Source organism: Podarcis tiliguerta, assembly GCF_965153285.1.
Source record: "Podarcis tiliguerta genome assembly, chromosome: 1".
In the NCBI taxonomy this organism is placed as follows: Eukaryota; Metazoa; Chordata; class Lepidosauria; order Squamata; family Lacertidae; genus Podarcis; species Podarcis tiliguerta.
Window position 1 is genome coordinate 33,743,425 of NC_139534.1, and position 14,197 is coordinate 33,757,621.

The 14,197-nt window shown below is 40.9% G+C and overlaps 1 protein-coding gene across 2 annotated transcripts in view; it reads right to left on the minus strand.

Annotated features, from left to right (window-relative positions):
* The window catches only part of GALNT13 (polypeptide N-acetylgalactosaminyltransferase 13), a 150,109-nt gene that overhangs the window by 119,590 nt on the left and 16,322 nt on the right, over nucleotides 1–14,197 (minus strand). The gene's annotated exons all lie outside the window — the stretch shown is intronic.

A 14,197-nucleotide genomic window follows, 5' to 3' on the forward strand; every position in this document is an offset into this window, starting at 1 on the left:
GGACTGGGGTAGGTTGCCATAAACTCAAGCTGGGTCCCACAAGGAATGGCCCATGCTGTGGTGGGTCTAAAAAATGTCTCATGGTTGTCCAGCAAGTGGGCTGGGCCTGTTACCAACCAGAAGATCTTTGCCATGACAAACTTATAGATGATGTTGCCCACAGAAGTTTTGATGATATCAAACCAACCATCTGATCTTGTAGCGTTTCGTTGCTATTGCATGACTTGTCTAGATGTGACTGGTGCACCAAGATAATGGACATTCAAAAAAACACACAGCAACAACACAGGTATCTGGATAAACAATCAAACACTACTAAGTCCTTCATAGTTGCAGTCCTCGCATGCATGTCACTGCAAATACTTCTACATTGTGGTGCTCCACAGAAGGGGCATTTGCATTGTGCTGATAATGCAAGTCAGCAGTATAAAGTTGAAAGCCTCCATGCAGTACCAGCCACGGCAAGGGGCATACAGTGTTGGCTCAGAGGTTTTGGGCTGGCTGATTTTATAATCAAAGCACAATACAAAACAGAATGCTCCAGAGTACCAAGCATTACCTCACCACCAAATGACAACAGAATGAGGACACTACACATAAACTGCTGTTAAGTTCACATCAGCCTTTTCACTTGAGAAGTCAAGGTTGACCCTACCCTAAAGCAATCAATACCACAAGACAGTTTAAAGACCTCTGTTGCTGAACAATGTTAAGTGGACTCCGCTGTTAGACTGGCATATAAAAATGTTTATAGCAACTACTCCAAACAAACAGCAGACTCAACAGCATACTTTGCCATTCTTCTTTTGACAGAAACAAAGAGCAATGTGTTATATGTATAAAAATAAAAATGGCATTATTCAGTCTCAAAAGAGCTCTGCACAATGGTAAGTCAGCTTCTGTCAGCTTACTTCATAAAGCGTATAGACCTTTTAGATAATGGGAAATAGAAAAATACAGGTAATACATGGTCTACGTGCAACAAAACTATAACAGTGTACAACACTAAGAAAACATGCCCAGCTGCAAGGCCTTATTCTAATAAACTCATTATCGCTACTACGAATCATCATCTTGAATTCTATATAGAAACAAAAAAAAAGAACATTACAGCATCCAAGTACACAAGCTGCGTTTGTTTCCACATTTATTAGTATGCTAGTAATTAGTGTTCTCTCAGCAGAGCAAAACAAACACTTCACCCTAAAATGCAGACTACTCATTTTTACAGGCATCCTCAGAACAATTATATTTAGATATAAAGGAAACTAGTGTTTTAATGTGCTATAGTCACAGTAGCTCAAGCAGAGAACTGCCTATTTGCTTCTGGCATTACTGGAGAAGGCAGAATGAATACAGACCCCACAACGAATCTGGCAAGCCATAACAGGAAAACTAGTAAGCCTTCTGTGCAAACTGCAAAATTATTTGACCATGTAAGAATTTGGCTGGCTTAGTTAAAGCAACGTGTCCTCACGGGGAGACAGTCTTGCTGTGCAAGAGCACTGCTGAGCTGGAGGAAGGGGAGAGGGAGAATCATCAACCAGGCCTATATATAAAAGCAACTTCCAATGTTGTGCTGCCATTTGTGAAATGGGATTTTTGTCCATCCTCCATTCACCCACATGCCCTCAAAATATGCTCTGAAGAGTGCCCTAAGCCTTCCGGAGTGGATTTTGGGAGTACAAGCGATGAAGGCTGCAAGAGGAAATGTAAATTCCATTTCGTTACACTGGCTCTTACCCATAGCAGTGGCGGAGCTTCAAGCTCCGTTGGAGGGTGCGGAGAGCAGGTGGGGGCATGGCGCCCAGCATGTGTGGGGGTTAGCCACAATGGTACCCCACTGGGATCGTGCCGCCGGGGCGATGCGCTCCCCCCGCACCCCTGTTCCTCCGCCAGTGAGCCATAGCCTTTATTTTATTTTATTTTTAATGTTGTTGTTTTTTCATTTTGCAATATAATAAATAATAATAAAATAAAATAAAAAAGAAATAAGAATCATTACAAATATCTTGACTGTCTTTGCATTGTTCACCTATAAGAGCATACAAGGTATCATGCATGACAAGATAATACATTGTCACACCATACAAATAACATACAAAAACATTCTAATCAAGGAATCAGTCCCCAGTCCACCATGAGACTGTGGAGGAGTCTTTGCCTGCTCTTCCTGTCTCATATAAGATATAAACATTTGCTGTGCCATGTAGAAAGAACAGGGGCTTGCCCTTCTCCTAAGCCATATGTATTTCACATGCTAGTTTTTTCTGCCACTGCTACTATTTGGTGCAATGCTTCACCATAGTCTTAAATCCCGTGGTCTTAAATTTTGTATTTTAATGTTGTGAACTGCCCTGTGATCTCTGGAAAAAGGGGGCATACAAATTTAATCAATAAAAATATAAAAAATTATCCCCAGCCTTTCTTGCATTTCTTCCCATGTTGATTTTCTCCCTTTATTGTGTGATCCCATTCAGGCCACCCTCAAGGTTGCTGTGTGTGTGTGTGTGTGTGTGTGTGTGTATATACTGAAAGGTGCATCACATGTGTATTGGCTGCGTAACCAAAACAACTAGGTATCACCCATTGTTGAATCTTTCTAGGCACACCTTGACCAACACATACGCCTTTACAAGACCATATTTTGTCTGGATTCCATGAATGGTTACACAGAACTGCACAGCAGAAAAGCCAGTCACGAGAAACATCTTGACAAAGCAACAATGAACAATACATGCACATCCTTCATTGGAACCTCTCTATAGCTCAAAGTGGCGACAGATACATTAGCAGGGAATAGAAATGCACTCATTGACCTTATCCTTGACTTGCACATGTTCAAGTTGCCATTTGCACAGAGTCTGTTCAATGCAGCCTTACAAATGGCCTGTTCCCCTAACATTTTCCAGGTATGAGTCATGCATGTGGATCACAGCAGGGAAAAGGGAACCTTGGATGTATAGAAGTCAGGGGTGGAGGATGGAGGCATGATCCCAACTCCCTGCCCTGCAATTCTTAATGGTTTCTGCACAAGTGCGCATATCTGTACAGAGCCAATGTTGTGCTTTGATAGAACAAGAAGTGCTTTCTTAAAGACAATACTGCACAATGTGAAACCCTTGCTTAAAAATGGCTTGTATTTGTTATCAAAGACAAATCCCATGGCTAATCTTCTGGTTGGCTGGCTTTTGATACTTTTATAAATCCCCTAATGTTTGCAACAGTATATTGTTTAAGGATCATGTGTTTGCTTTTCAAGAGTTGCTTTTTGCCTTGTTGCCTTCACGGCCCGGTCAACGAGTGATGATAGATTTTGAGAGCACAGCATCACAGCTTGAAAATGGGAGCTGACATATTTGAGATTCACAGCACACTTACACAAGCAAACAAGGGGAAAAAACACACAGCAGGGATAAAAAAAATCCCATGAGAATGAGTAGTAAGATAGGTGCCACTTTTACAAAAACAGGCACACATGCACTTGGGCAGAACTGAAATGTGTTCAGATTTTCCTTTTTATTAAATGCAAAAAGAAAAAGAAGTAGCGCAGCAATAACTTGGAAAGCACATTCATGGAAACAAAATCAATTGGTGATGGGAAAGAGGATAAAACATGGAGTCTGAAGCAAACGGACACAGGGGCAGGAGAGAGAGAGAAAGAAAAGATAATAATGTTGTAAATAAAGTTGTTTATCAGATAATGCATATTTTTTTTCAAAGCTGAAAGATAACTTTAGGCAAAGGTATGTGTGGCAACTTCAGTTCCATTGATCAAAGTATCACTTCATTCATAAGGAACAAAGCCTGTTGAGACTGCAGCGAAACAGATGGCAATGTATGCTGCAGTTTATTTCCTACGTTTATATGTTACCCAAAAGCAATTATCAGAGTGGCTACAACTGTATCACAGCACAAGGCGGGCAGTAGAATGTTAAAAGAAGGAGCCAATGAGGTCTGGGTCCCACTTCAGTGTAAATACTGTATCCCAGTAGCTCTACATTTACAAAATGTTCACCCTATATGCCTTTTTTAAAACTACAATTCTGACAGAGCAGTTTTATACCTGTCTACTTAGACTCAGACTCAGACACACACACACACACACACACACACACACACACACTGGATATTGGATGAGTGACACATATGAACTACACTGCAAAACTGCTTTGTTTTGAGAAGTATTCTTGTGCATGGTATATAAATGGAAACTCAGCTATAAAACCAAGTGTGAATTCAAATATTGTACCTTGGATACATGAAAGATCTATTTAGAATGATTATTTAGAATAGGTGTGGTCTGTGTGGAAGAGGAATATGGCCAATATTTATGTTAAACGATACTTGATAGGTACTCAAAGAATTTTCATGTAACGAAAAGAACTAAAACCTGAAAGATGTCCACTTCATTTACTGATAGAATTATTTTTAATACATTTCCACACACTCTAGCCGCTGAAAACTGTTCACCAACATTAATCAATAATACACCAAAGCAGATCTTTAAAAAAAGCCAAGATTTTAAATGCATGAATTATTTGTGGTGGAATACTTCTTTCGGAGGCTCTCAATCATACCATAAATTTTGCACAAGTTAAACAGAATATGTTATCAAAGTATCAGCATGGCAAAGTTTGCAGCTTACATCTCACCTTTTAAAAATTCAATTCCACATAGATTCTCGATTTTTTAAAAAATATATGAGTATCATGAAACAGTCTGTACTTACAGTGTAGCACATGAAACTGTCTTAACGAAAACATGTTTGCTACTTACAGTCAACCCAAACTTTGCAGTTACAAGCATTGATCAGGCAGCACACCTATTTAATGGTTGGAAATACACTACATAAACACAAGTTTTTCCAAAATAATGTCCTTGTATTCTGCACTGTAGCCTTTACAACAATCTTGCAAAGCAGGTGAGCAGGAGAAACTAAACAGGGAGTCAGGCCTGTTTCACATGGAGTAGCAAACGCAGCATTCACTCTCTTAGCATCCATTATGCATGAGATTTGACAAAGGCCACAGCAACATTCCTCAATGGGAAACCTATACTGCTCTTAAACCAGGCTCTGACCAAGGCAAAATATTCCCCAACTACTTTTATTATATATTTATTGCATTAATATCCCACCTTCTTCTCCAAGGAGCTCAAGGTGGTATATATGATTCTCTCTCACACACACATTAATCCCCACAACAACCCTGAGGTTGCTTAAGCTGAGGGGCAGTGACTGACCCAAAGCCAGCCAGTGAGCTTCAAGGCTGAGTGAGGATTTGAACCCTGGTCTCCCAGGTTTTAGTCTGACACTCTAACCACTACACAAATCGATTGTTTTGCAACCACAGCTAGAGGTAGCAGAAACCAGGTTGCTACCATGAACCTCATCACTTGCTTAGCAGAGAGATGTCCAAGATTTTCCAATGAGTGACAAAAGAGAGAATGCTATTCCGTTCATCTGCTCATGGGGAGCAATGCTTTCCCCCCCTGTTGGCCTATCTAACCATTAAAGATATGCTGGACACCCTGCTTCCTTTTTCAGGCCATCCCAGTTGAGTTCATGTGTCAGACTTACAAAGAGCTCACGACAAGAATTCCACCTAGACCACATACAGCAGTATCTCGTGTTGCGTAACCTCCAGGTTACGGAATCTTCAGGTTATGGCCATGGCAAACCTGGAAGTGTATACTTCTGGGTTTTGCTGCTCACGCATGCGCAGAAGCACTCCCCATGTTGTGCGCATGTGCAGAAGCGCTCTGCACGTGTGCAGAAGTGCTCTATCACGCCGCATGTGTGAGCAGAAGCGGCGCCTCTAGTTACCCCAAAACGAATTAAATCCGTAACCAGAGGTACCACTGTACTGTGTTTATATGGGGTTGGAGCACTTGTAAATGTCTACTCTAAACAGAACGTTACATAAGTGTTTCTGTTCAAAGCAAGCTGTTGCTTTGTCACAAAGCTCTGTGCAGTATGGATATAAGTATCAGCCGTATAAGATCTGAATTACTGGCTGGCATTGCACTTTGATACTTTATTATTTCATTAAAGAAACTTTTTGTCAAACTGAAGCTGGACAAGGGAAAGCAACTTACTGGCGATTTTCATATTGTGATTAAAAAGGGGGGGAAACCTGTACATTCGAGTCACCATCTTATCTAAACTTCCATTCATTGCAGACAACTCAATGACTGTGCATCCCCAAGCGATTAAGCACAATTCTAATGCTATATGACCAGATACAAAACTCACTCTGATACACCAATATCATCCAGTGGAATCCATGTGCTTCAGGGGTTCATTTGAAGGTGGAGACCTAACCACGGACAAGATCAGTTTTGTCCAGCCTACAAGTATTGCATTTCAGAAGAGAGGTTGAAATGTGAGCAAATCTCACATCAACTAAAAGGGGGTTTCTCAATCCAGACCCGAAGCCTATTATTCCTTTTCTTCACGGGAAAACTCACGAAAATGTCCCTTTACGGAAACCCTAAAATCAGAAAGACTTGAACATGACACACAGGAGAAACAAATATGACAAGAGTAGAATTTTACTTATTCTCATCACAGGAATGACTTGCAGGCATTCTTCAATCAGGACGAAAGACAAAAATTATTCCGAAGCAATCCTTAGAGAAGCAAGTGCTTTCTCAAAAGGAATGGCCTCGTTCATATTCAATGACACAACTAGACCGGTTTTAGATTTTATGCTGGAGCTCCCAGAAACAGACAAGCAAAACCAATCACTTATAGAATCATGGAATGGTAGAGTTGGAAGGGATGCTATGGGCCATCTAGTCCACCATCTTGCAATGCAGGAATCTCAATGAAAGCATCCATTTCTGTAGGGGGGGAACCTCACACCTAAACAGGGTCATGTTTCCACAACAACATAGGAATCTGTTGAAAGGAAAAGCAATAACAAAAAAGCTCAGTTCCATACCCTCCAACATTTCTCCAATGAAAATAGGGATATCCTAAGGAAATTTGGACATTCTGGGATCAAATCAGAAACCATGACGGCTTCTCTAAATTAGGGATGTCCCTAGAAAATAGGGAAAATTGGAAGGTCTGTAGTTCCCAGGATCGAGAGAGTTCTGTAATCTCTGAGATAGCCCAAGACAAAAGCTAACCCCAGTAGTTGCTAGGATCCTTCAACTATTATTTCATATCTCCCCCCCCCCCCCAGCATCATCACTGGGTCCCTCCAGCCTTTGCTGGAAGGTACAAACAATTCAAGCACTCACTGTACACACATTAGTCTTAATGCACAGCACTTTACATTTGCTTACATTGAACCTCATTTGCCATTCCCCTGTCTGAAGAGGTGTGGAGGTTTGAGGGAGAGAGGGAGAGCTCTTTAGTCACCAGAATGATTTGGCTCTCTCATTGCTTGCCCTTGACTCAGATAATTTATGTAATTGCATTGAGCCTAAAACAAATCTCCTAGGAACCCAACTGCTTTCTTTCCCCCTGCTGTGAGGAATCTGAGTTTATTCCTGCTCTGCTTCTTGTTCTTTAATCAGTTTCTGATGCATCGAGATAACCTGGCCTCTTATCCCACAACAACAAATTTTTCTGAGAAAATAAATTAGTATGGATGAGTACATTTCACCAGGGGGGAGTCGCATGTTGAACACACCTTTGAAATCACGACAGCTACTATGTTCCCTGACACCAACCTGTATCTCATGTGCCTGGTTGTCACATGGACCATAATATGTGCATAGAGCTCCTCCACACAAGGTTTAATCTACGTCCATATTCCTCATTCCATGGAGGAGCCCTATATAGGTACACCTATGAACACAGGTGGAAAGAACCCCTTCATCACATAGCCACCAAACACCTGTAGGCATGGGCAGCACAAACCGCTGGTGTAGAATAGGGGGAACACAGCAAGACAATTCATCACATGAGGGCTGTCATGTGAATCCCCCTTCATCTTTGAGCAAATGTCACTGTTCCTTTTGCATCCTGAATTTATTGATGACACATAGCTCCAAATCCCCTCATGCCTGCTACCAACCGCTTCATATACAATAGTTAAATTGCATGGGTAACAAGATTTATTCCTGGAGTATAACTCCCTGTAGGGCAAATAAAACTCATCCAAATATTCTTTCAAGCAGCCCATGGAGTGAAGCCACAGCAAAGCACTTCCAAATCCTGTAAGCCGTCCAGGAAGATACCATGGTCAATGATATCAAAAGCTCCTGAAAAGGCAAGGAGAATCAACAGGGTTGTGCATCCCACAACTTCTCAGCTGACAAAGATCATGGCAATAAAGGTAGCTTCAATCTCTAGGCCTAACCAGCAAAGCCAGTGGTCAAGGTTGATGGGAGTTATAGTCCATCAAGACAGATTCTCCATCCCTTGTTTAAATGTATACATTTTCATAAGTCTCACAGGACAGGTTTAATATGAATCAAAATGTGGGGTAGTAACAAATTAAGACGAATCAAATGAAGTGGGTACTCGAGAAACAAGAGCTGTTTAAGAGCAATAGTATTCATTATTCTATCATTTAACTTTAAATAGTCCTTTCAAGTGGTCCTAACTTATAAAATAGATTAATACTGAGAGGATTTTTAAATCAAGGCCATTTCTGTATTCCAGTAGCCAAATACTGTTAATATTATAGGAGCTTTAAAGTGACATTTTATTTTATTTAAAACATTTCACATCCCACTTCTCAACCATAAGACTCACAGAGTGGCTAAAACAAATTTAAAAGGATAACACAGCAAAAATGAACTGAGCACTCAGGTATGACAATTTGCCAGTCTTAACCAGACTTTTAAAAAATCACCGAGGTGAATCAACTGGTCTAGTCAATAGTTGAAGTGGATCCCATAGCTCTGTATTCTAATTGTGGCAGATCCCACCTCTGTATAATTCTATATACTCTTTAACCTTCACAAGTTGTCTTATGGTTTTTGTGCGAGGTAAAACTTTCATACTTGGAGACTCAGGCAGAAGTTGAGCAAATAAGAAAGTTTTATTTAACAGAACGAAGTTGATAAAACAAAGGTTGTGTCAGGAGATAGAATTCTTTCAGTTAACAGTTAACTTATCTATAATAATAAAAATTCCTTCCAGTAGCACCTTAGAGACCAACTAAGTTTGTTATTGGTATGAGCTTTCATGTGCATGCACACTTTTTCAGATACACTGAAACAGAAGTCACTAGACCCTTATATATAGTGAGAGGGTGGGGAGGGGTATTACTCAGAAGGGTGGTGGGAATGGGTGATTGGCTGATAGGTGTGGTAAACCTGTTGACAACTGTTAACAACTGCAATTGGTCTTACAGGAAAAAGCAAGAGGTGAGATGGCTAAAAATAGCTTTATCATGTATAATGAGATAAGAATCCAATGTCTCTATTCAGACCAGGTATTTCCATGGTTTTAAGTTTGGTAATAAGTTGCAATTATGGTCTGGAGGAGACTCTTGAGAGTCCCATGGACTTCAAGAAGATCAAACCTATCCATTCTTAAGGAAATCAGCCCTGAGTGCTCACTGGAAGGACAGATCATGAAGCTGAGGCTCCAATACTTTGGCTACCTCATGAGAAGAGAAGACTCCCTGGAAAAGACCCTGATGTTGGGAAAGATGGAGGGCACAAGGAGAAGGGGACGACAGAGGATGAGATGGTTGGATAGTGTTCTCGAAGCTACCAGCATGAGTTTGACCAAACTGCGGGAGGCAGTGGAAGACAGAAGTGCCTGGCGTGCTCTGGTCCATGGGGTCACAAAGAGTCGGACACAACTAAACGACTAAACAACAATAAGTTGCAATTCAGCAACTTCTCTTCTGAAGCAACATCTCCTTCCAGTCTCTTTCTCTTTCTCTTTTTTATTTTGTTTCGACTACGGCAGACCAACATACCTACCTGCCTGTAACTAGAACTTATTTATAGTTATATTAAATCTAGTGGATGTTACAAGCTTCTAAACCACCAGGGAATGGAAGAGGTGTTTGTGGAGGGTTTTCTGTCACAGTTGCCAAGATTACTGGACCGGCCTGAGATGGAGCTGCTCATGGCACCCTTCCCAACAAGTCAAGGTCCACCTTGGGCAGTAAGCCTTTGGGCTAGCCCTGCAGATATAAGATAACCAAATTCACAACACTGTGGGGAGTGGAGAAGAAAGAGTTGCTCAGGAAATTTATCTGTGAAGGTTTGAGTTTGCCTGGTCCTTTTGTTGCTTACTTTTAGATGGTGACAAAGACTGTTATATTTCAGTGAACTTTTGTAAATCATCCTCCTCAGCTTGGTTTATGTTGCTTTCCCTTGTCTATTTTTAAAAGCATGCTGTTGGTTCCACTGAGTTTTTGTTTTGTTTTCATTGTTTATCTTTCATTGTAAATATTTGTTAGAAACACAGAAGGCAAGTGCTGAAAATAAATTAATGTGTAAAAAAATTAGTTACACCTTTCAGTAAAATGGGCAATGTTTAATCCACTTGGGGAAAAGATGGAGGAATGATAATACTGGCATTTGAGACTGTTCAGTTCAAAGGTAGTTCCAATAAAGTCAATGTTCTTCATTTCAGAGCTTCAACGATGGGAGTGTCATTCAACACATGAACACATAAAGGTTAAGGAAAGTGTAGCAGCACGTTGTTTACACAGGTTTCAGCATTTCTGACATACAGAAAATGCTCAATTCATTAATGCCTTGAGCAGCCAAACAGATCAATATTTCCCCACATCTAGCACTGCTTACTTACCAGGATGAGCAGAGTTATGTTTTCATTTTCATCTTTGTAAATGGATCATAAAGTTTTATCAGTGGTGTAATAACCACTCTGTAAGCCTATCACTTTGATTCTTAATGTTACACTTGTCTAAACTGATAAAATACTACAAATGTGTTTTCTCCCCCAGAATGCCAGGGAATTGCGATAAGACACCTTTAATTTCTTCATTTCTTAGAGCTGGAATCACTTTGAAAGAGTATCAAGGAGATATAGCAGCATATCAAACCTCTTAGTCAGGGGAGAATAATAGTCTGCCTTTCACAGTATGGCGTGGAGCTGGTAAGGGCATTTGTATAGCTTTTCTTAAAAAAAAAAATACTTGATAGCATAATGTATTTTTTTTAAAATGCTACCTCCAAGATAGAAAAATATCTGATGCTTGTCAAAAAGGCAAAAAAAAAAAAAAAGTAATGACAGCAGCATTCAGCCAAATAAATAAATAAATAAATAAATAAAGGCTCTATACCCATCTCCAAATCCAGCTCTAACTAATTAACAGTGTAAATGATATCACAGATAATATCTCAGGAGAGCGAGCTAAGATGCTTCACATTTCACAGCAAATAATGTGGAGCTTAGGGAAATCCTTTCCTTTGGTTTCCCTCACTTCACCCTTTGAAGTACCATTTGATCACAATGTAATGAGTTCATATGATCAAATGCACGTGTTTGCTCCAACAACAGACTGGCCCTACATGAAAAGGAGTTAAGATCTCAGCAATGTTTTCTCAGCCAAGGTTTAAAATCAAGTTCAGCTTATCTCCAAAGCCAAGTCTCTTCTTCTGTCTCTGAGACAATTCCACCATAGATAATCCCAACCCATTTTGCAGTACAGTTCAGTATTTCTCCTCAAATCTCACCAAGGTAACAGCTTTCTTTCTACTTAAAGCTTTCCAAACATTGTTCTGTTCAAATTAACCCATTACTACCATAACAGCCCTGAGTGTTCACTGGAAGGACAGATTGTGAAGCTGAGGCTCCAATACTTTGGCCACCTCTTGAGAAGAGAAGACTCCCTAGAAAAGACCCTGATGTTGGGAAAGATTGAGGGCACAAGAAGGGGACGACAGAGGACGAGATGGTTGGACAGTGTTCTCGAAGCTACGAGCATGAGTTTGACCAAACTGCAGGAGGCAGTGGAAGACAGGAGTGCCTGGCGTCTTCTGGTCCATGGGGTCATGAAGAATCGGACATGACTAAACGACTAAACAACAACAGCCATAACCCTCAAAGGGTTCATTAACAATATTTTCAAATCAAGGCACACCTGACAGGGTCTATCCTATCCCAGATCCAAGACAGCCACTGTTCAGTTGCTTGTACCACTTTAGTTCCACAAAATGGTGGCAACAAGCCAACCATGCAAGAAACAATTTAATAATCTGAATACACAAAGTCACTCAGAAGGTTCATGTCACACATTGTCTTCCTCGCCAGACCTTGAAATATGTGTTCCAGTCACTCCTGGGGACATTCTCTCACAATGACAAAAAGCCCTGGAGACAAGGCACCCTGAGTGAGAATAAAATTTGGCACCCCCAAATGGATCTTCCAGTTATGGATCAACTCCACAGCTTGATGCCCTCTGTGGGGGAACTGCTCACACCACCTAAAATCCGGTAATGTCAGAATGAACACAGAGGAGAGGCACCTTCCAGTCAGTTCTGAGCAGCAGAAAAGATAGATCGGTGCTAATCAGTGTGGGCCATTTGAGGAGGACCTATTAGGGGACCTGTGCTTACCTCAATTGAACTTTTAATCTAACATTTCAACAGGGCTGTCTATCTCATCAAACACCACTGGCCAAAGGTTTGCAACACACCTAATTTTGTTACCTTTAAACAAAAGAATACAATCTGCCTGAGGCACAAAGAAAGATGGCTAACTTCACTTCCAAGACTGGTGGAAGTCTTAAATTTTGGCTCAATTTCAGTAGGGTGGGGGGAAATATCATCATTTGAAGAACTTCTTGGAAACTAAAACATTCTTAAGCAAAGGTATCATAGGTTTTACAACAGACAAATATTTGCAAGGCTGATACTATAACAGAAAAGTGCCACAATTGGTTAAAAGCAATACTTAAATTGTAATCTCCCAACACAATGTTTTTCAAGAAATGAGAGAAACTCATGAATACGAGAGAATGTGCACACTACCCAAGTACAAAGTACAGCACAGAATCGGTGCTTCTAAGAATATTTAAGAATAAATACAAATTAATATTCTGTTAGGGATGCGGGTGGCGCTAAGGGATGCGGGTGGCGCTGTGGGTAAAAGCCTCAGTGCCTAGGGCTTGCTGATCGAAAGGTCGGCGGTTCGAATCCCTGCGGCGGGGTGCGCTCCCGTTGTTCGGTCCCAGCGCCTGCCAACCTAGCAGTTCGAAAGCACTCCCGGGTGCAAGTAGATAAATAGGGACCGCTTACTAGCGGGAAGGTAAATGGCGTTTCCGTGTGCGGCTCTGGCTCGCCAGAGCAGCTTCGTCACGCTGTCCACGTGACCCGGAAGTGTCTTCGGACAGCGCTGGCCCCTGGCCTCTTGAGTGAGATGGGCGCACAACCCTAGAGTCTGTCAAGACTGGCCCGTACGGGCAGGGGTACCTTTACCTTTACCTAATATTCTGTCAGGAACTATTTTGCAAGGATCTTTATTAACACAGCACATGAAGTAACTTCTCGGTTTAGTTTAGAAGGAACCCACTCCAATATATTAGCATTTAGAATTCTTAGCCATATATACAATTCAACATAATGGGGGGGGGGGGGTTTAAGGCTCAGCAAAGAGGAACACACACAAAACTCTGCATTTCCCTTTCCTTCCCCAGAAGCAAACTCTTTTCTTTCTTTTGCTGAATCAGGCTTCTCTCGCCTTGCCAGCTAAGCTGGCTGAATCAGTTCAGGAGATGACAAACTGATCATTCCATACTGAAACGATCCATCAGCTACTTCAACTTTTTAGCAGAGACAGCAACTTGATGCAGCTACATACAATACAAAACGGGAGGGAGGACTGATTTATTCTCAGGTTTGGACTACAAATCAGTAGATCAATTGAAGCGAACATTTATCATAAATGACGATGAGCTCTTACATTCTCCTTCTCCTCTATACACTCCAAGGATGCGTAAATGCAGGAGTTAAATGGGGCCAGTTAGATACGACATGTCCTAATCCCATTAGAGGCTCAAAGTACTTTCCTCCTTTTTATAAACACTGTATTAAGAGCTAGGAAAAACAATTGATCACGACTAATTTATTAAACAAGTTTTACTTCCTTCTTTTACGTTGTGAGTTGTCTAATTATTTTTCACTATTCATTGATGAAAATTGTTTCCTAATTACATTTTCTCTCTTGGTTTCATAGGAGCTGTTTAGCATCTGCGATATCCAAGAATTCAACTGTGCTAACTTGGCTACTTGAAGTCAAACAGAA